A 23,792-nucleotide genomic window follows, 5' to 3' on the forward strand; every position below is an offset into this window, starting at 1 on the left:
AGAGCTTTTCTGTCTCATCTTGCACAACTGCAACTCTATACCCATTAAACAATGATTCCCCATTTCCCTCCTCTTAGTCCCTGGTGACTACCACTCTACTTTTTGTTTCTGCGAATTTGAGTACTTTAGATACCTCATATAAATGGAATCATACAGTATTTCTTTTTGTCACTGAGTTATTTCACTTAGCATAATGCCCTCAAGTTCCTTTATGTTATAGCATATGGACTGATTTTAATTTCTTTTAAGACTAAACAATATTCCACAGTAGGTATATACTAAATTTTTTTATCCATTCATTTTGCAATGAACATTTGGGTTGCTTGTACTTCTTGGCTATTGTGAATAATGCTGCTGTGAACATGGTCTGCAAATATCCAAGACTCTGGTTTCAATTCTTTGGGATATATGTGTAGAAGTGGGACTGCTGGATCATATGGCAGTTCTACTTTTAATTTTTTGAGGAAACTTCTATACTGTTTTCCATAGAACTTTCACCATTTTACAATCCCACTAAAATTCACAAAGGTTCCAATTTCTCCACATCCTCACCAGCATTTCTAATTTTCTGTTTTATTGATAGTACTCATCCTAATGGTATAGGTGACATTTCATTGTTGTTTTTATTGGAGTACTGTTGCTTTACAATGTTGTGTTAGTTTCTGCTGTACAACAAAGTGAATCAGCTATATGTATACATCTATCCCTTTTAGGATTTCTTTCCCATTTAGGTCACCACAGAGCATTGAGTAGAGTTTCCTGTGCTATACAGTAGGTTCTCATTAGTTATCTGTTTTATACATAGTAGTGTATATATGTCAATCCCAATCTCCCAATTCACCCCCCCACCTGGTATCCATACATCTGTTCTCTATGTCTGTGTTTCTATTTCTGCCTTGCAAATAAGTTCATCTGTATCATTTTTCTAGATTCCATATATAAGTGATATTATATGATATTTGTTTTTCTCTTTCTGACTTGCTTCGATCTGTATGACAGTCTCTAGGTCCATCCGTGTCTCTGTAAATTGCACAGTTTCATTCCTTTTTATGGCTGAGTAATATTTCATTGTATATATGTACCACATCTTCTTTATCCATTCTTCTGTTGATGGACATTTAGGTTGCTTCCTGTGTAATACTGACATTTTAATAATACTAAGTCTTCCAATCCATGATCACGGGATGACTTTCCATTTATTTGTGTCTTAACTTCTTTTGTCAACGAGTGTACAAATCTTTCACCTTCTTGGTTAGGTTTATTCCTAAGTATTTCATTCTTTTTAATGATACTGTAAATGGCATTGTTTTCTTAATTTCCTTTTTGTTTTTTTTATTATTAGTGTATAGAAACTCAACTAATCTTTATGTTGATTTTTTAAAAACTTTAATGTTGCTGAATTCATTTATTAGTATAACAGTGTTTTTAAAAGTTAATATTTTGGCTCAGAGAATGATGAGAATAGTCCTATTGAACTCTGTGCTGGTCAGAATACATATGAAGAATTATATCCAGTTACGTTTGCAATTTAAGAGGGACTCTGGGAAACTAAATCATGTCCTGGAATGCTAGTATTAGATTATTTGCTTTTAAAAAAGGCAGACTGTTTTGTGATAATCAAAGCAGATTTAACATCTGTTACTGTAGATGACAGGGACAAGCCATTAAGTGGATGTTTACAAGAAGCAGTTTCTACTTAAGGAATTTTTTCATTATAAGAATTGTCAGAGGGCCTCCCTGGTGGCGCAGTGGTTGAGAGTCCGCCTGCCGATGCAGGGGATACGGGTTCGTGCCCCGGTCTGGGAGGATCCCATATGCCGCGGAGCGGCTGGGCCCGTGAGCCATGGCCGCTGGGCCTGCGCATCCGGAGCCTGTGCTCCGCAACGGGAGAGGCCACAACAGTGAGAGGCCCACATACCGCAAAAAGAAAAAAAAAAAAAAAAAAAAAAAAAAAGAATTGTCAGAGAATGCAATGACCTGAGTGGAAAAACTAGCAAGCATTTCATTCCTATAAGCTTTCAAACAGAGATCATAAAACCATATAATATTAGAATGTCACTGAGCCATTGAAATATTTTTTATCAATAATAATGGATATAAGCATATCAGTAAAACTTAAATTAGATATCTGTTTAGCATATATTAGATAAATTCATGTTTACTTTGTATCCCAAAGTAATTCTCTAAGGGGTTCATTCCTAAAATGAATATGAATACAAATTTATATGTATATACAAAATAGAATATTAAAAAACAGCTATCTGCAAATTAGTGCTTAAATAAGAAAATGAACGTTCCTAATCTCTTAATAACCAAAACCTATAATAAGTTTTACTTATTTTCAGACTGGTTAGAAAACAATCAGATTTTATTTGTTCTTGGCATTACATAAATTTTCAAGACTTTCAAATTATCAGCTAAAAGTTATATATTCATTTGGGTAGTAATCTGTTCTGAAAATGGCAAAGCCACATGTTTAAAAGTAAAAGATAAAGGGAAACAGCTCATGTGGCAATTGCTGTGTGATATCACTATGACAACAGTCTATGGATTTATCACAATCACAGTGCTTGCAAAATGCAGGTGTTCCCTTGTGCATGGCAGATGAGTATGATGTATAATGAAATCCTGAGCCACTACAATGTTTTCATTCCTTCCACTATTTCTGGTTAAAATAATATGTTATGGCTTACTGAGTCTGCCTGAAGAGCGTTTACTTTCCTTCTAACTGTATTCTCTGTTCCTTGGCATCATGACAACAACTATGTTGCATTTTTAGTTGGTGATTTTAAGTATGTGCTAATGAGAACTTATAAATGAGAAATTCCCTGTTCAACCTTGGCAGGTATCTAGGCTCTGTGCCTAGTGAATTTATACTCAATGTAGGGACATAGCTCATCAAGAAGCTAAGTTTGTATTACAAAGTTAAGAGTTCCAGAGGAAAAAACATCTGCATACTCCTTTCTTTCAAAGAACAGCATCTGCTTTATTGACGTTTAGACATTCAATGGTGGCTGCCCCAGTCACCAGATCTTATTTGAAATGCCTTTTTTCCTGTTTCTTTTCCACTTCCCCATTGAGTTCCAAGCTTCTGGCAGCCTGCTGTGATGCTGACAGTGGGCTCCACTGGTCACAGAGTCTGCATTGTCTCCTGTGAGCATTTTGTGTCCCCTGACACAGTGGCACAATGGGGTCCTCTTGTGGCATAATAGCTTACCTATGAAAACCACTCCCTTGCGAAGACATCCTCGCCAATCCCATATTTCTCCAAACTGAAGATCTTCACAAACCTCACCTGAATCCTGAACTACAGCTACATTGAGGAGTCTGAGGACTGATAACTCTGCCATGTTGTTCTCACAACACTGTTTCTGGATGTTTTTATACTCCAGGTATAAAAACATTGAACTGCATTTCTTTGTGATACACATTTTCTGCACTGGTTTACTCAAGTTTTTTTATTTGTTTCCTTCTGCTGTTTCCCCATTACTTGTGAGAAGGCCCAGTTGAGTTCTTAATACTTTGACATGCTTCTTAATTTGGTTTCTTTCTTTTTCTCATACTACTATAGATGGATATTTGTGTCTTTTTCAAGTTTAGGGCTATTAGCGATACTATGGATATTCTTACACATTTTTTTGTACACATTTTTTGTTGGTTATACACCTAGGAGTGGAACTGCTAGGTCGAAGATATTTTATCTTTTGTAGATATTGGTAAAACGTTTAATGAATTTTTTTCACAAACTTACACTTCCTCCTACATATGTATGAGAGTTATAGTAGTAGTTGGAGGGTTTTGAGCAAATGATGTTCTGCTCTGAAAGTTACACTCTGGCTAATCTACTGAGGATGAATAATGTGGATGTAAAGGTGGAAGCAGGGAGAGGAGGGAACAACACCTGTAGTCATCTAAACTATAACCAGAATGGCCACAGTGGAGGTGGAAGCAGTTAGATTCTAGACACATTTCTAAAGGTATAGTCAATAGGTCCTGCTGACAGGATGGACATGGGGTGTAAAAGAAAGAGCTAAGTCTGAATCTCATGAGTTTGCCTCATCAACTAACAGCAATGAAGACTGAGGATGAGATGGTAGGTGTGGGTATGATCAGATGTTCTGTTTAGGACATGTTAAATTTGGGGGTGCCTATATGACATCAAGGGGAAATGTAAGCAGTTCATTTAATATGAATCCAGATTTCAAGGAAGAGATCCAGAGTAAACATATAAATTCTACTTACAGTGATTGAATTACCTTGAAAACTTATCTAATACTTTGAGAATGTTATGCTGGTATTCTCTGTCTTCCCCTAACAAATTTGCCAGATGTTTTGTAACCACTTGTTGTAACTGCCTCAGTTCTTGAAGGGTGGTTTCCCCAAGAAAAATTTACTATGATCTCTACTTGTTACTTCAAGAGGGCACTTTCCATTCCAGTTTTTGATTTTAATTGTAGCTGAGAGAGATGTTCCAGGCTGCTGCTCTTAGAGATTTTGTTTCTTATCTTCTGTTAGAGTTATTTAGTCCTCAAATTCATTACTGATCAAGAACGAGGAAGAAATATTCTCCTTTTCTAAAAGCTGCTTTTTTTATATACAGCAGGTTCTTATTAGTTATCCATTTTATACACATCAGTGTATACATGTCAATCCCAATCTACCAATTCATCACACCACCACCCCCTCACCACTTTCCCCCCTTGGTGTCCATACATTTTTTCTCTACATCTGTTTCTCCATTTCTGCCCTGCAAACCGGTTCATCTGTACCATTTTTCTAGGTTCCACATATAGGCGTTAATATACGATATTTGTTTTTCTCTTCCTGACTTACTTCACTCTGTAAAAAAGCTTCTTTAACACCAGTTTTTTTCTAGTGCATTTCCTCTTCCCTGTTACATGTGCCTGTCAGGTCTCTCCTGGCATTCCACAATCTCATTGCCTTTGGTCTTACTTGTTCCCTAAGATTTCTACCTTTCTCCTAAAGATTTTCTTCCTCCTTTATTTATTTTCAATTTTCTTATTCTATTGTTCTGATAGTAAAACAAACGCATGTTTTTAAAAAACATCAAAGAGAAGGTATTTTAAGCAAAAGTTTTATAAACTGCCCTCTTATCCTCTGTATTTACAACAAGGAAATGACATTTTCAAAACAAGTGACTTCATTCTCAGAATCCTAGAGTCATGTTCAGAGATTTTATAATTAATAAATCAAGAGCCAATCTGAAGTCATATAGATTCCAGTGATTTAATATCCCTTAAATCCCCACTGGAATCTATATGGTTAGACATTCTACTGTCTCCTCCTTCAGACCAGAATATAATTTCAAAATATTTACAAAGAGATAGAATTTGAGCAGGCTTGCACCTCCTGCCAAGCTATGGCCATCATAGTCCACATACTAAGGCTCATATTTACTGAAGTTTAAGCAGACCTGCTATTTTTCAAAGACTAGCATGTTCAGTTATGACTCTAGGAAAACAGTTGTTGGTGGGCTATTTAAAGCTTCCTGATCAGGAGACAACAGATAAAAGCCAGGGCCACACCTGTGAAAAACAGGCACCAGAAACAATGCAAGCCTCTGCAAACAGCTGAAGTGAAAATGTCCCACTTGTTAAACCACTACAAAAACATCAGGGCCCTTCCAGGAATCCCAATCTGTTATTTTTCTCCAATGCCATTCCTTGTTTATCTCTTAATTTTACTGATCAAGACAGCAGATGTTGGGGCTTAAGGGGGCCCAATAAATAGCCAAACTTATCCCACAGGAACTCTGAACTAATTGAGATTTAGGACATGGAATAAGATAGATCAAAAGTGAAATATCCCCTTTATTACTGAATGGCCAGATTGGCATATGGTACTTAGGTATGCAGACAGACATGCTTCCCTGTTCAGAATCTCAAAATTGGATGTACAGACTTAAGGCAGTGCTAGAAAATCAGTCTTCCTAGAGCACAGGGGTGCAGAAGCAGATCATCAGGGATGTATTTGATAGGAACCTGACCCTCAAGAGGACTAGAAGGGAAACATCTGAGCCACAATGAGCAGTTATTCTTCCAAAGTCACCAATGAAATGAACTCTATCCATTTTGGGGTAGGTGAGTACCACAGTATAGCCCATGAGCTCAAGGATGACTTGGAATAATTCTTCTATTGATACATGGCAACCAGAGGAATAATAAATAAATCTTTCTTCCACTGAAGTGCCCCCATGAAATGGCATGGCCTGCACAGGATTCAAATTTTAGAGTGGCCACTCTGAGTATAGCATGAAGAATCTGCTAGAGGCAGAGAAACCAATTAGGAGGCTATTTCCATGATCCAGATAAAAGGTGATGGTGGTTTCCCCACACCTTGGGTATGTAGAGGAGAGGAACTAGCAACAAGTATGTCATATCTAGGAGAAAGAATCCACAGGATCAGATTGGATGTTGGTAGTAAGAGAATGATTAGAGAGGTCCCGCAGGTTGCTGGCTTATACAACAGGAAATAGTAAAGTCCTTCATTCAGGAAATAAAGGAGGAATTGCTGTTCCTGGATGAGACTAATAAGCTCAAATTTGTACATACCAAGCTTGTGATTCTATGGGACACCCAAAGAATCACGAGGCTGCTAGAAATAACAACAATATGATACATTAGGAGAAAAGGTGATATACCCTGAAAATACATCCTTGAGATTCATTATAATTAAGATGGAAATTGAAGCTTTGGGGGTTATGAAATCATTCAGGAGGCTGTGCACATTGACCAGAGGGCAGAAAAGAGATCACTGAGGAACAGGTAAATGAAAGTGGCAAGCAGGGGAAAAGAAGTCCAGGAAGTAGCCCGAGAGGTGGAGTGAAAGTCAAGGGTATTGAGGGTATTGCAAGGAAAAAGGGTCTTTCAAGAAGAGGAATGCTTTTGATATATCAAATGAAATAAAGCTGGTAATATAAACTGGCTGTAGTGACAGGACACGAGAGTCCTCATGACCTTCTCAGGAACCACGTCCAAGTTACACAGAAGAGATGGTGAAACAGAGATGGACAAGGTTGAGAGTGATTAGTGAGAAAAAAAAGACTTCTCTTTAAGAAGTGATGACATAAAAGAGAAATATTGTGGTTAGAATTTTTTATATCCACACATTTTTTATTGATGAATTCAAATAATTCAAATAATAATAATAATTGAATACATTTTAAAAAATACAGGTCTACTAATGAGAAGAATTAAATTCTTTTTTGGGGGGGGATAACATTTTGCTCAGTTGGGATTCAAAGTTAGTACTCCCTTTCATCAAAATCAACTGCAAATATTTACCTGTTAGTGCTGATCTATAATGAGATTTTACATGTTTCATCTTTGAAAATGCCTTTTCACACAGATAGATATTACCAAATAATGATCTTAGTCTGTGAGCACATAATTTTAATCGAAAATATGCATTGTTCGGAGGGGAGCATTTAAGAATTCTATTGCTTCTTCTCTGTACATTTGCCTTTTAATATATTATTACAAAGCACAGCAATCACTGCCAATTAAGTTTAGGTGAAAGCTCTTTGATTGTACAGTTAAATGTATTTTTAAAGACATTTATTTTAAGCTTAATTTTATAGTAGTTTTAGTTTTACAGCAAAACTGAGTGGGAAGAACAGAGTTCTTATAAACTTCCTGTCCCCCCACGTGCACTACCCTGCCCACCCGCCACTATCAACATCCTACACCACAGCACTACATTTGTTATAATATGTAAACCTACACTGACACATTGTTATTACACAAAGTCCATAGTTCACATTAGGGCTCTATCTTAGTATTGTATATTCTATGGGTTTGGACAAACATATAATGACATGTATCCGTCATTATAGTTACATATGGAATAATTTCACTGCCCTAAAAATCCTCTATGCCTGGCCAATTCTTCCTCCCTCCCCACTAATGCCTGGAAACCACTGATCTTTTTATTGCCTCCATGGTTTTGCCTTTTCCAGAATGTTATGTAGTTAGAATCATGTAGTATATAGCCTTTTCATATTGGCTTCTTTCACTTAATACTATGCATGTAAGGTTCCTCCATGACCTGTTAGCTCGTTTCTTTTTAGTGCTTAATAACCTCCCATTGTCTGGATATACTACAGTTTATTTATCCATTCGTCCACTGAAGGACATCTTGATTGCTTCCAAGGTTTGGCAATTATGAATAAAGCTGCTATAAATATACCTGTGCACGTTTTTGTATAAACATAAGTTTTTAACTCCTTTGGGTAAAAACCAAGGAGCATGATTGCTGGTTCATATGCTAAGAGTATGTTTCGTTTTGTAAGAAAGTACCAAGCTATCTTCCAAAATGGCTGTATCATTTTGCCATTACCACTAGCAATGAATAGAGTTCCTATTGCTCTACATCCTCACCAGTATTTGGTGTCATCATTTTGGATTTTGGCCATTCTAATAGGTGTGCAATGGTATCTAATTATTGTTTTAATTTGAAATTCCCTAATGATATATGACATGGAGCATCTTTTTATATGCTGATTTGCCATCTGTATATCTTCTTTGGTGGGTTATCCTTAAGGTTTTTGACACTTTTTAAAAATATTAGGTTGTTTGTTTTCTTGCTAAGTTTTAAGCATTCTTCATATATTTTGGATAAGTCTTTTATCAAATAGATCTTTTGCAAATATTTTCCCCCAGTATGTGTGTTATCTTATTATTCTCTTGACATTGTCTTTTGCAGAGCAACATGTTTTTAATTTTAAAACAGTACAGCTTGTCAATTATTTATTTCACAATTGTGCCTTTGATATTGTGTCTATAAAGTCATCACCATACCTAAGCTCTTCTAGATTTTTTCTTATGTTACTTTCTAGAAGATGTATAGTTTTGCGTTTTACATTTAGGTCTGTGATCTATTTTCAGTTAATTTTTGTGAAGGCTTTAACATCTGTGTCTAGAATCATTTTTTTCTTTTTTGCATGCAGATGTCCAGTTGTTCCAGCACCACTTGTTGAATGGACTCTATTTTCCTCATTGTCTTGCCTTTCCTCCTTTGTCAAAGATGAGTGGACTGTATTTATGTGGGTCTATTTCCAGGTTCTCTATTCTGTCCCACTGATGTATTTGTCTATTCTTTCACCAACACTCTGTTTTGATTACTGTAGCTTTGGAGTAAATCTTGAAGTTGGGTAGTGTCAGTCTTCCAACTTTGTTCTTCTTCAGTATTGTGTTGGGAAAGAGTTTTTAGACATGGGAAAAGACTAGAGTATCCTTATATGATCAGGAGAACTTATCAATATGCAGGTTAAGTTGAGCAGAGAAGGAAAAACTTCAAATCCAACATCTTTTTGTCAAAAGAAAATAGGCTCCAGTATACATTTCCAGATAATATCCCTCTCACCATTAATATTAGACCTAATTATTTGAGTTTTGTATTAGAAATGTCATAATTTAATGTTGATTTTAAGAAATTTTTAATAATGGAGTTACTTAATATATGTTAAAATATATGCTTAAAGTATGAAATCTCTAATTGCTTTACCCAAATTTAATGGGAAATAAAACTAAAAATTGTTATCAAAAATAAATTCCATTCTTGGTCATATTCTCATTATATTTCATAGCCTTGTTGCTCCCTTCCTGTTATTATAAAAAACCAACTCAATGGTCAAATTTTTCATGACTTGATTTATTATATATGGGGAGAAGTGAAAAAGAGGTGACCCAGCAATACTTTCTGCCTCCATTTCCAGGAGTTGGAGAGAATGCAAGAGACAACAGTTAGCTTATAGTCTCACAAATAAAGAATACAAAATCTAAAGCTTTTTCCTTTCCTTCCTACAGAAAGGGTAAGAATCATTTGCAGTGTTTTAAAAAATGTGATAAAAGGAAACTCCACTTATGTAGGCTATATAAAACAAGTATAAATATATATTTTTGATTTGGATATTAAATTTCACTGGTATATAGAGTGAGATTTATTATAGTAGCAATGTACACCTATTTAAAAATGAGGTTCCAGGAAATCCAAATTGTATAATTCTGATTATGAAGCATTTTGGTGCATTCTACCATGAACCTGAGCACACAGACACACACACACGCACATGAGGTATATGATGATTACTATATTCTGTGAGGTTGACTAAATTGAAATTTTTTAAAGTACTATCATAAGCATAAGAGCCAGGAATAGAAAAATACAATTAATATCATAACAAAATTATAAATGGATTCAGTGACATAGCACAATTTGAGGCAAAAAGAATCATTAATAATCATCTCCTTCTACCTCTTCTCCCCAAAGATAATACATTTCTTAAAATGTAAGTAATATTAAGCAATAATTAGCAATCATTTGCTAAGGGAATTTTTTCTTTTATTAAAAAAGTAAAAGGAAAAATTCAATTTTTATGCTTTTGGCTATTCTCATTAGTAATATTAGTTTAAGATGTTCTGCAGTGCTAGTCAGAAAATTTGCTAAATTCTACTGCTATTACTATGTCCTGCTACAGTCATCAAAACCACTGTTGCTATGAAGTTATTACTAAGTTCCAAATCCAGGCAAGTTGCTAATATCACAGCATGAAAGTAGAAAAAAATAATAAATATTTGTGAAGAAATATGAGTGAGTACATTAACTTTTAGTGGGTGTTTACTATGATGCAAGCACCATGCTGAATATTATTACATGCCACCAAGCTACCTCATTTAATTCTTATACATTGTCTTTAACCTTATCATAATTTACCCCCTTATTTTACAGATGAGTAAACTGAGATACAGATAATTTAACTATCAATGCCATTCACCACACATTTGAACCCAACTCTTCTGATTTAAAAACATAATCAACATACTCTTCATTCCACTGTGGCTAATTTAAGCATGTTAATTATTTTGTCACAAATAACCCGTTTACCTTTACACAGTAAAGGCAATGGAAAAATTAATAGCGAGTTGATCATTTTCTTCTTGAAGTCATTGTATTGATAGTAATTCAATTTCTATAAACAGTTTAGAATTTTTTTGGAAGCAGAAAATTTTACATCATTTTTTACCCAAGTAAAGATGTTGGCTTTATGCAGCTTTTAGAAAAGGATTGATTGTGCTTAGGTCTGAAATACACTTAGGTTTTCCACGGTGCTTAATCTCCCCTGAAGTAGTATCAGGTTATGTTGCTGCTAAAGTAAACAAATTTCCTGCGAGCAGAATTTTTTTTTTTTTTTTAAGATTTCCATAGCTGACATTTTTCTCCTGAACCAGCCACAGGCAAAGAATAGAAGAGAAGATATTCACTGTGATAAGAACTCAAAGGCAACTTCCAGACACAAACTATCTTTAAAGTTGTTACTCTTCTTTTTTATACAGTTAGAGATTTAGAGAGTTAAGAGGAAAAATAGGCATGGCATTTACTGTATTCATTAAATTAATCAGAGCCGGGCCTCCCTGGTGGCGCAGTGGTTAAGAGTCCGCCTGCCGATGCAGGGGATACGGGTTCGTGCCCCGGTCTGGGAGGATCCCATATGACGCGGAGCGGCTGGGCCCGTGAGCCATGGCCGCTGGGCCTGCGCATCCGGAGCCTGTGCTCCGCAACGGGAGAGGCCACAACAGTAAGAGGCCCACATACCGCAAAAAGAAAAAAAAAAAAATTAATCAGAGCCTTTTAAGGCCAATTTAAATCAATCTTAATTCAAGTGGATGCTCATGATATGTATTTCTTCTTCTTTTCCACTAAATGTCTCTAAAATAGTGATTATTGGGATACTCTTGATAGACAATAAGCTGAGAAGAAAGTCTTAGAAACAAAAGGAATTAGACAGTTCTCAGAGTTAGTGAAATACACAGTATCATCTCAAATATTTCCTCGCAAGTTAGGACTGGGGTGTAACCTCACTGATGGTATCATCATATCTGGATAAAAGACAAAGTAAGAAGAAGGTTTGGTCAGTGATGAAAGCATTAGAAAATGGAGGAACAAGAACTATATTTGTGTTGATACAGAAGAAGGGTGTGTCCGCTGCTTATCAACTCACCATGTCATTATGAGGCTTCCCACGTAGTATGTGTCAGCTGTGAAACAGCTCCATCTGCCTGAAAATTCAGCTTCTCCCTGCAATGGGATAAGTTTATATGTCAGTTCATGTACCTGCTTTCTTAAGTACTGTCAGCATGAGTCAGGACCCTTGAGATGGGTTAAGTTTAGGGCACTGACGATATTGTCTTTGTCAGCCTGTGAAAGTCGAGAGCTGTAACCTGCACCTTGGTAAATTCACCAAGGTAATTCACTTGGCTAGACAGTCCTCCCTGATAGTCCTTCAGCATCAGTAGATGAGCATTTCATCATTCAGTAGATGAACACATTTTTCTCTGGGAAGATATATACTCTGTGGTTTTTTAAAAACAGTATGGTTGGTTTCCAAAATATTCTCTAAAAAGCCAACACTGTGAGTCCTTTGGGAATCTTTCTTCTGTGTTCAGGGTTAATTGCTGTGTTAGACAAATATTTCTTGAATTAGTAAGTGAATGAATAAGAGATAATTAAACAACAATAGAAAATAACTAGATGGGAAAGGGAAAAAAATTGCTAATTCCAAAACCAATGATGCATTAGCACAAAATCACCTACTTGTTAGCTTTCAGCTACCATGATACTATAATCTTAAATACACCTGGATAATGATTGTATTTGTAAGTCTGGTTTTATTACCATCTCCCATTTAAGTTAGGTTGTGAAAGTTGGGCTATGGGCTTGAAAGTGAAGAGTGAGAGAAAGAAGTTTGGAATACTTTGGGATCCAGCTCATCACACATAAGAATTTTAAATGATCCATAATTTAAAAAGAGTGGGCGTGTTAAAAGAGATTTGGGTTCCTGCTTCCTTGAAACATTTTACATTTTGTTTCTCTTTCTCATTATTTTTTTTTCAGTTTGTATATTTTTTAATTGAAGTATAGTTGATTTACAGTGTTGTGTTTATTTCTGCTGTGCAGCAAAGTGATTCAGTTATACATATATATACATTTTTTATATTCTTTTCTATTATGATTTATCATAGGATGTTGAATATAGTTCTCTGTGCTATACAGTAGAACCTTGTTGTTTATCCATCCTATATATAAAAGCCTACGTCTGCTAATCCCAACCTCCTATTCCATCCATCCCCCAACCTCCTCCCCCTTGGCAACCAACAGTCTGTTCTCTATGTCCCTGATTCTGTTTCATAGATAGGTTCATGTGTCATGTTTTAGATTCCACATATAAGTGATATCATATGATAGTTATCTTTCTCTGTCTGACTTACTTCACTTAGTATGATAATCTCTAGGTCCATCCATGTTGCAGCAAAAGGCATAATTTCATTCTTTTTTATGGCTGAGTAGTATTCCATTCCAGTATTCCATTCATCTGTTGATGGACATTTAAATTGTTTCCATGTCTTGGCTATTGTGAATATTGCTATGAACATAGGGGTGCGTGTATCTTTTTGAATTATAGTTTTGTCTGGATATATGCCCAGGAGTGGGATTGATGGATCACATGGTCATTCTATTTTTAGTTTTCTGATAAACCTCCATACTGTTTTCCACAGTGGCTGTACCTACTTACATTTCCACCAACAGTGTTGGAAGGTTCCCTTTTCTCCTCACCCTCTCCAGCATTTGTTATTTGTAGACTTTTTAATGATGGCCATTCTGACTGGTATGAGGTGATACCTCATTGTAGTTCTGATTTGCATTTTTTCTAATAATTGGTGATGTTGAGCATTTTTTTCTTGTGCCTATTAGCCATCTGTATTTCTTCTTGGGAGAAATGTCTATGTAGGTATTCTGCCCATTTTTCAATGGGCTGTTTTTGTTGTTGAGTTGTATGAGCTGTTTGTATATTTTGGAAATTAAGCCCTTGTCGATAACATTGTTTGGAAATATTTTCTTTCATTCTGTAGGTTGTCTTTTCACTTTTTGCTTTGTTGATGGTTTCCTTTGCTATGTAAAAGTTTTTAAATTTGACTGGTCCCATTTGTTTATTTTTGTTCTTATTTCTATTGCCTTAGGAGACTGATCTAAGAAAACATTGGTACAATTTATGTCAGAGAATCTTATGTCGGAGAAATTTTTGCCAGTGTTCTCTTCTAAGAATTTTATCTTATCATGTCTTATGTTTAAGCCTTTAAGCCATTTCGAGTTTATTTTTGTGTATGGTGAGGGGGTGTGTTCTAACTTCACTGATTTACATGTGGCTGTCCAACTTTCCCAACATCACTTGCTGAAGAGACTCTTTCCCATTGTATATTCTTGCTTCCTTTGTCGAAGATTAACTAACCATAGGTGTGTGGGTTTATTTCTGGGCTCTCTATTATGTTCCATTGATCCATATGTCTGTTTTTGTGCCAATATCATACTGTTTTGATTACTGTGGCTTTGTAGTATGGTCTGAAGTCTGGGAGGCTTATGCCTCCTGCTTTGTTTTTATTCCTCAGGCTTGCTCTAGTGATTCTGGGTCTCGTATGGTTCCATATGAATTTTAGAATTATTTGTTCTAATTCTGTGAAAAATGTCACGAGTAATTTGATAAGGATTGCATTAAATCTGTAGGTTGCTTTGGGTAGTATGGCCATTTTGACAATACTAATTCTTCAGATCCTAGAGCATGGGATATCTTTCCATTTCTTTGAATCATCTTCCATTTCCTTTATTAATGTTTTATAGTTCTCAGTGCATAAGTCTTTCACCACCTTGGTCAGGTTTATTCCTAAGTACTTTATTTTTGGGGGTGTGACTTTTAAAGGTATTGTTTTTTACATTCCCTTTCTGATATTTCATTGTTATTGTAAAGAAATGGAACCGATTTCTGTATGTTAATCTTGTATCCTGCTACCTCGCTCTATTCATTTATCAGTTCTAGTAGTTTTTGTGTGGAGTCTAGGATTTTCTATGTATAGTATCATATCCTCTGCATATAATGACAATTCTACCTCTTTCCTTCCAATTTGAATACTTTTTTTTCTTTTTCTTGTCTGATTGATTGCTGTGGCTAGGACTTACAATACTATGTTGGACAGAAGAAGTGAGAATGGGCATCCTTGTCTTGTTCCAGATTTTAGGGGGGAAGGATTCATTACTTTTTTCTTTGGGAAAGAAAAGAAAAAAGAATACAATTGTCTATTCAAGGATAAGTACAGCAGTTTCTTGAAGTTGGGATGCTCCAGTTAAACATCATTGACAGTGATTTCTAATTGACAAAGTTATTTGGCAGAAAAGTAGATTGGTTAATCTGTGAATTAGTGTAGGTGAGAAATTCTGGTTTGGCAGTGGCACTTACTGTATTTTTCTAGATAACATGTATTTTATGGAGGTTAAGAGCAATTAATTCTCATTCTAAGCACAAAAAGGAGCAATTTGTAGTTCCTTATTTAAATGTTCTTTTTTGTTTAGGCAAGTAATGAATTTCCAACCAATCACTTGACTTTGTAAGTTCATGAAATCTTGTTCTGATTAACACAATATCAATAACACAGTGGGACAATCTCACATTCTGCAGATTGCTCAGATGGTCCAGTCCCCTTAGGACTATATTGTGATAGAGAACTGTAGAATTAATGTAGCCCTGTGACCAGCTCATGAATATATACATTTGTTCAATAATGTTAATGAAAACTACCTTTGAGCCTTCTTTTTGTTGAGTTTAGAAATCATTCATCAGATGAATCACTGAATACATGTCCCTGGGTGTGTGTAAATAAACTCTAATAAATATACCACATCCACCCTAGCAGCTACAATTTGGGGTACCTCTTATTTAAGTTTGCTGTAGTTCACTGTCATTACCAGGTTTCATGCATTTTTTTTTCTCACAAAAGTCAATAAAGTAAAACAGCTCTTACTTTACAAAGTAAGAAACCAATGTGAGGGCTCTGACAACTGTAAACTATGCCCATTCTATTACACCTTTGAGAATGGACTCCTCTGTGGGTCTATGGAACTAGCAGAACTACTCTGAGACAGACCTGGGTCAGGACTGCACTGTTATCTGACCTCGTAGCTTCATGATGTGTCTTATATCCCTGGGTATCAGCATCATGAGCACTGTGTCTGACAGTCCTGTAGTTATAATTAATCCAAGAGCATGGAATGTCTTTCCACTTCTTTGAATCATCTTCAGTTTCCTTTATCAACGTTGTATAATTCTCACCATAGAATTCTTTCACCACCTGGGTCAGGTTTATTCCTAGGTTTGTTTTTTATGCAATTAAAAAAATTTTTTTTGCTTTCTATTTCTGATATTTCATTGTTAGCGTAAAGAAATGCAACAGCTCTGTTTATATTAATCTTGCATACTACTACCTTGCTGACTTTGTTTATCAGTTCTAGTAGCTTTTTGTGTGTGTGTGTGTGTGGTACGCAGGCCTCTCACTGTTGTGGCCTCTCCCATTGCGGAGTACAGGCTCCGGATGCACAGGCTCAGCGGCCATAGCTCACAGGCCCAGCTGCTCCGCAGCATGTGGGATCTTCCCGGACCGGGGCACGAACCCATGTCCCCTGCATTAGCAGGTGGACTCTCAACCACTGTGCCACCAGGGAAGCCCAGTTCTAGTAGCTTTTGTGTGGAGTCTTTATGGTTTTCTATATAGAGTATCATATCATTGGTATATAGTGACAATTTTACCTCTTCCCATTTGATTTGGATAACTTTCCTTTTTCTTGTCTGATTGTTGTGGTTAGGACTTCCATACTATGTTGGTTAAAAGTGATGAGAGTGGGCCTCCATGTCTTGTTGCAGAATTTAGTGGGAAGGCTTTCAGCTTTTTACCGTTGAGTATTATTGGCTGTGGGTTTGTCATAAATGGCTTTTATTGTGTTGAGATATATTCCCAATGTGCCCACTGTGGTGAGAGCTTAATCATGAATGTTTAATTTTTATCAAGAGCTTTTTCTGCATCTATTGAGATAATCATGTGGTTTTTGTCTTTTGTTGATGTTGTATAGCACATTGATTGATTTGCGTATGTTGAACCATCCTTGTGACCCTGGAGTGAATCCAAATTGATCACAGTGTATGATCTTTTTTATGTGTTGTTGGATTTGGTTTGCTAATATTTTGTTGAGGATTTTTACATCTATATTCATCAGAGATATTGGCCTGTAATTTTCCTTTTTGGTAGTTTTTTTTTTTTTGCGGTACGCAGGCCTCTCACCACTGTGGCCTCTCCTGTTGCGGAGCACAAGCTCCAGATGCGCAGGCCCAGCGGCCATGGCTCACGGGCCCAGCCACTCCACAGCATGCGGGATCCTCCCGTACCGGGGCATGAACCCGTGTCCCCTGCATCGGCAGGCAGACTCTCAACCACTGCGCCACCAGGGAAGCCCTATCTGTTTCTTCTTGATTCAGTTTTGGTGGGCTATATGTTTCTATAAACTTGTCCATTTCTTCTGGGTTGTCTGTTCTGTTGGCATAACTGTTCATAGTATTCTCTTATGATTTTTTATATTTCTGCAGTATCAGTTGTTATTTTTGCTCTCTCATTTCTTATTTTGTTTATTTGGGTCCTCTTTTCTTCTTGGTGAACCTAGCTGGAGGTATGTCGATTTTGTTTATCCTTTCAGAAAAACAGCTCTTGGTTTTATTTATTTTCCTACTGGTTTTTAATCTCTATTTTATTTATTTCCTCTTTGATATTATTTCCTTCCTTCTGCAGACTTTAAGTTTTGTTCTTCTTTTTCTAATTTTTTTAGGTGGTAGGTTAGATGGTTTGAGATTTTTCTTGCTTTTTGAAGAAGTCCTGTATCGCTATGAACTTCCCTCATAGGACTGCTTCTGCTGCATCCCATAGATTCTATATGGTTGTATTTTCATCGTGATTTGTCTCAAGGTATTTTTTTATTTCCTCTTTGGCCTCATTGTTGACTCATTGGTTTTCTAGAGCTATATTTTTAACTCTAAGATACATTTGCATCTGTATCCTACAATTATATGTATATTGTTTTAATCATCATTTATTTACAAATATTTCCTAATTACTCATGTGTTACCTATGTGTTAATTTCCAAATATTTGAAAGATATTTTGGATACTGCTAAGTTATTAATTTTAATAGAATTCAGTTCTGTCCAGAAAACATACTGTATAGGATTTAAAATTTTCTAAATGTATTGAGGTTTAGTTTATGGGCCAACATATTGCTAACTTCCTTTAGCGTTTTTTGTAATGCCATTCATTTGTTAATAAATTTTCTCATAATTTTTGCCTGAAAACATCTTTATTTTCCTTCATTTTTAGATAAATAATGCTATGCTGATAGATGTTTTTCTTTCCTTTCAGCATGCTGAAGATGCCACTGAATTGTCTTCTGAACTACATTTTTTCTCACAAGAAGGTAATGATCATTCTTATTATTTTCCCTTTGTGCTTTAAAATTTCTTTGTCATTGTAGTTCAGTACTTTGATAATAATCTGCCTTGCTATGGTTTTATTTGTGAGTCATCTTTGTGTTTCAATATTAATCATTTCTACTGTTATGAGTTCATATTCACTAATCTTTTTTCTATAGTATCTAACATGTGTTAATATTATCTGGTAAATTTTTCACTTTGGATGCTGTACTTTTCAGTTCTTTATATTCCATTTGGGCCACTGATATGTCTTCCTCTTCCTTCTTGATTTTGTTAATAAGAATTTCAGTTACTTTGGCCCCCTTGAACGTCATCTCTTTCCTTAGCTCAACAGAACTGCCATGCTCTACCTGGATTGTTCTCCTTGAACTGTGATCCAGATAGTTAGAAAGTTAGGGAAATCATAGGACTCATCTTATTTGTACTTTTTTTTTCTTTGCAGGGATCACAGTCCTGTACTACCTGTTGTTAAGTGTCTAAAAACCATATATTTTTGTGCAGATTCTAGTTGTTTTTAGTGGTAACATTGTTTCTGAGTCTGTTTTTTTCATTATAGCCCAATGAAAAAATCTGTAGTGTATTTTTAACTTGTATGTGAAAAAGAATAGGCCCAACCCACTCTATTTATGAAATGTGATTATGTCAAATTACAGATAATAATTTTTAAATAAGCTATGCATCTCTGATTCAAGTAAGAGAGAGGAATATTTCTTGTGCCTCTCAATCTTCTGTTCTCTTAATGGGACCCCAGAAAAGTTTGCTTAAAAATCACCCCTAGGGCTTCCCTGGTAGCGCAGTGGTTGAGAGTCCGCCTGCCAATGCAGGGGACATGGGTTCGTGCCCTGGTCCGGAAAGATCCTACATGCTGCAGAGCAGCTGGGCCCGTGAGCCTTGGCCACTAAGCCTGCATGTCTGGAGCCTGTGCTCCACAAAGAGAGAGGGCACAACAGTAAGAGGCCCATGTACTACAAAAAAAAAAAAAAAAAAAAAAAATCACCCCTAGCCTTTAAGGTCCAAATCACATACTAAATCTTCCAAAATGAGTTTCTCTGATTTCCTTCAAGAGTAAAAAGTCTCTTTGTCCTCATACTTCTCACAACAAGTATCCATATTTTTGTTAGGGTACTTCATATTTACTACTCTGAAAGCAGGCATGTCTCTAATTTTTCCAGTTTGTCTGCAAATTCCATAAAGGATAGAACCTAATCCTGTTTAACTCTAAAACTTCCATGAGAGCCTACAGGATACAGTTCATATAGCAAATGGTTAAGAAGTATTGTTTATTTATTTATTTTTTTATTGAAGTATAGTTGATTTATAATATTGTGTTAGTTTCAGGCATATAGCAAAGTAATTCAGTTATACATACATATATATCTATTTTTTTCATATTCTTTTCCCTTATATATTATTACCTGTGCTGTGCAGGTCTTTGTTATCTATTTTATATATAGTAGTGTGTATATGTTAATTCCAAACTCATAATTTCTTTCTCTTCCCCACCCCTACCCCCATTCTCCTTTGGTAAACATAAGTTTGTTTTCTATGTCTATGAGTCTGTGTCTGTTTTGTATGAGTTAATTTGTATTTTTTTCAGAATCCACATATAAGCAATATCATATGATATTTGTCTTTCCCTGACTTACTTCACTTAGTATGATAATCTCTAGGCCCATCATGTTGCTGCAAATGGCATTATTTCATTCTCTTTATGGCTGAGTAATATTCCATTGCATATACATACCACATCTTCCTTACCAATTCTTCTGTCAGTGGACACTTAGGTTGCTTGCGTGTCTTGACTATTGTAAGTAGTGCTGCAGTGAATATTGGGGTGCATATATTTCTTCAAATGATGGTTTTCTCCAGATATATGCCCAGGAGTGGGATTGCTGGTTCATATGGTGGCTCCATTTTGAGTTTTTAAAGGAACCTCCATACTGTTCTCCATAGTGGCTGTACCAATGTACGTTCCTACCAGCAATGTAGGAGTTTTTCCATTTCTCCACACCTTCTCCAGCGTTTACTGATTGCAGATTTTTTGATGATGGCCATTCTGACCAGTGTGAGGTGATACCTCATTGTAGTTTGGATTTGCATTTCTCTAATAATTAGTAATGTTGAGCATCTTTTTTTTAATTAATTAAAAAAATTTTTTTTTGCTTTATAACAAATTTAATCAGTTATACATATACATATGTTCCCATATCCCCTCCCTTTTGCGTCTCCCTCCCACCCTCCCTACCCCACCCCTCCAGGCGGTCACAAAGCACCGAGCTGATCTCCCTGTGCTATGCAGCTGCTTCCCACTAGCTATCTACCTTATGTTAGGTAGTGTATATATGTCCATGCCGCTCTTTCACTTTGTCACAGCTTACCCTTCCCCCTCCCCATATCCTCAAGTCCATTCTCTAGTAGGTCTTTGTCTTTATTCCTGTCTTACCCCTATGTTCTTCATGACATTTTTTTTTCTTAAATTCCATATATATGTGTCAGCATACAGTATTTGTCTTTCTCTTTCTGACTTACTTCACTCTGTATGACAGACTCTAGGTCCATCCACCTCATTACAAATAGCTCAATTTCATTTCTTTTTATGGCTGAGTAATATTCCATTGTATATATGTGCCACATCTTCTTTACCCATTCATCCGATGATGGACACTTAGGTTGTTTCCATCTCTGGGCTATTGTAAATAGGGCTGCTATGAACATTTTGGTACATGTCTCTTTTTGAATTATGGTTTTCTCAGGGTATATGCCCAGTAGTGGGATTGCTGGGTCATATGGTAGTTCTATTTGTAGTTTTTTAAGGAACCTCCATACCGTTCTCCATAGTGGCTGTACCAATTCACATTCCCACCAGCAGTGCAAGAGTGTTTCCTTTTTTCCACACCCTCTCCAGCATTTATTGTTTCTAGATTTTTTTCATGATGGCCATTCTGACTGGTGTGAGATGATATCTCATTGTAGTTTTGATTTGCATTTCTCTAATGAGTAAAGATGTTGAGCATCCTTTCATGTGTTTGTTGGCAGTCTGTATATCTTCTGTGGAGAAATATCTATTTAGGTTTTCTGCCCATTTTTGGATTGGGTTGTTTGTTTTTTTGTTATTGAGCTGCATGAGCTGCTTATAAATTTTGGAGATTAGTCCATTGTCAGTTGCTTCATTTGCAAATATTTTCTCCCATTCTGAGGGTTGTCTTTTGGTCTTGTTTATGGTTTCCTTTGCTGTGCAAAAGCTTTTAAGTTTCATTAGGTCCCATGTGTTTATTTTTGTCTTTATTTCCATTTTTCTAGGAGGTGGGTCCAAAAGGATCTTGCTGTGATTTATGTCATAGAGTGTTCTGCCTATGTTTTCCTCTAAGAGTTTGATAGTTTCTGGCCTTACATTTAGGTCTTTAATCCATTTTGAGTTTATTTTTGTGTATGGTGTTAGGGAATGATCTAATCTCATACTTTTACATGTCCCTGTCCAGTTTTCCCAGCACCACTTATTGAAGAGGCTGTCCTTTCTCCACTGTACATTCCTGCCTCCTTTATCAAAGATAAGGTGACCATATGTGCGTGGGTTTATCTCTGGGCTTTCTATCCTGTTCCATTGATCTATCTTTCTGTTTTTGTGCCAGTACCATACTGTCTTGATTACTGTAGCTTTGTAGTATAGTCTGAAGTCAGGGAGCCTGATTCCTCCAGCTCCATTTTTCGTTCTCAAAATTGCTTTGGCTATTCGGGGTCTTTTGTGTTTCCATACAAATTGTGAAATTTTTTGTTCTAGTTCTGTGAAAAATGCCATTGGTAGTTTGATAGGGATTGCATTGAATCTGTAGATTGCTTTGGGTAGTAGAGTCATTTTCACAATGTTGATTCTTCCAATCCAAGAACATGGTACATCTCTCCATCTATTTGTATCATCTTTAATTTCTTTCATCAGTGTCTTATAATTTTCTGCATACAGGTCTTTTGTCTCCTTAGGTAGGTTTATTCCTAGATATTTTATTCTTTTTGTTGCAATGGTAAATGGGAGTGTTTCCTTGATTTCACTTTCAGATTTTTCATCATTAGTATATAGGAATGCCAGAGATTTCTGTGCATTAATTTTGTATCCTGCAACTTTACCAAATTCATTGATTAGCTCTATTAGTTTTCTGGTAGCACCTTTAGGATTCTCTATGTATAGTATCATGTCATCTGCAAACAGTGACAGCTTTACTTCTTCTTTTCCAATTTGGATTCCTTTTATTTCTTTTCTTCTCTGATTGCTGTGGCTAACACTTCCAAAACTATGTTGAATAAGAGTGGTGAGAGTGGTCAACCTTGTCTTGTTCCTGATCTTAGTGGAAATGGTTTCAGTTTTTCACCATTGAGGACGATGCTTGCTGTGGGTTTGTCATATATGGCCTTTATTATGTTGAGGAAAGTTCCCTCTATGCCTACTTTCTGCAGGGTTTTTATCATAAATGGGTGTTGAATTTTGTCAAAAGACTTCTCTGCATCTATTGAGATGATCATATGGTTTTTCTTCTTCAGTTTGTTAATATGGTGTATCACATTGATTGATTTGCGTATATTGAAGGATCCTTGCATTCCTGGAATAAACCCCACTTGATCATGGTGTATGATCCTTTTAATGTGCTGTTGGATTCTGTTTGCTAGTATTTTGTTGAGGATTTTTGCATCTATGTTCATCAGTGATATTGGCCTGTAGTTTTCTTTCTTTGTGACATCCTTGTCTGGTTTTGGTATCAAGGTGATGGTGGCCTCGTAGAATGAGTTTGGGAGTGTTCCTCCCTCTGCTATATTTTGGAAGAGTTTCAGAAGGATAGGTGTTAGCTCTTCTCTAAATGCTTGATAGAATTCGCCTGTGAAGCCATCTGGTCCTGGGCTTTTGTTTGTTGGAAGATTTTTTATCACAGTTTCAATTTCAGTGCTTGTGATTGGTCTGTTCATATTTTCTATTTCTTCCTGATTCAGTCTTGGCAGGTTGTGCATTTCTAAGAATTTGTCCATTTCTTCCAGGTTGTCCATTTTATTGGCATAGAGTTGCTTATAGTAATCTCTCATGATCTTTTGTATTAATGCAGTGTCAGTTGTTACTTCTCCTTTTTCATTTCTAATTCTATTGATTTGAGTCTTCTCCCTTTTTTTCTTGATGAGTCTGGCTAATGGTTTATTAATTTTGTTTATCTTCTCAAAGAACCAGCTTTTAGTTTTATTGATCTTTGCTATTGTTTCCTTCATTTCTTTTTCATTTATTTCTGATCTGATTTTTATGATTTCTTTCCTTCTGCTAACTTTGGGATGTTTTTGTTCTTCTTTCTCTAATTGCTTTAGGTGCAAGGTTAGGTTGTTTATTCGAGATGTTTCCTGTTTCTTAAGGTGGGATTGTATTGCTAAAAACTTCCCTCTTAGAACTGCTT

The sequence above is a fragment of the Mesoplodon densirostris genome, chromosome 1, assembly GCF_025265405.1.
Source record: "Mesoplodon densirostris isolate mMesDen1 chromosome 1, mMesDen1 primary haplotype, whole genome shotgun sequence".
NCBI classification, from domain to species: Eukaryota; Metazoa; Chordata; class Mammalia; order Artiodactyla; family Ziphiidae; genus Mesoplodon; species Mesoplodon densirostris.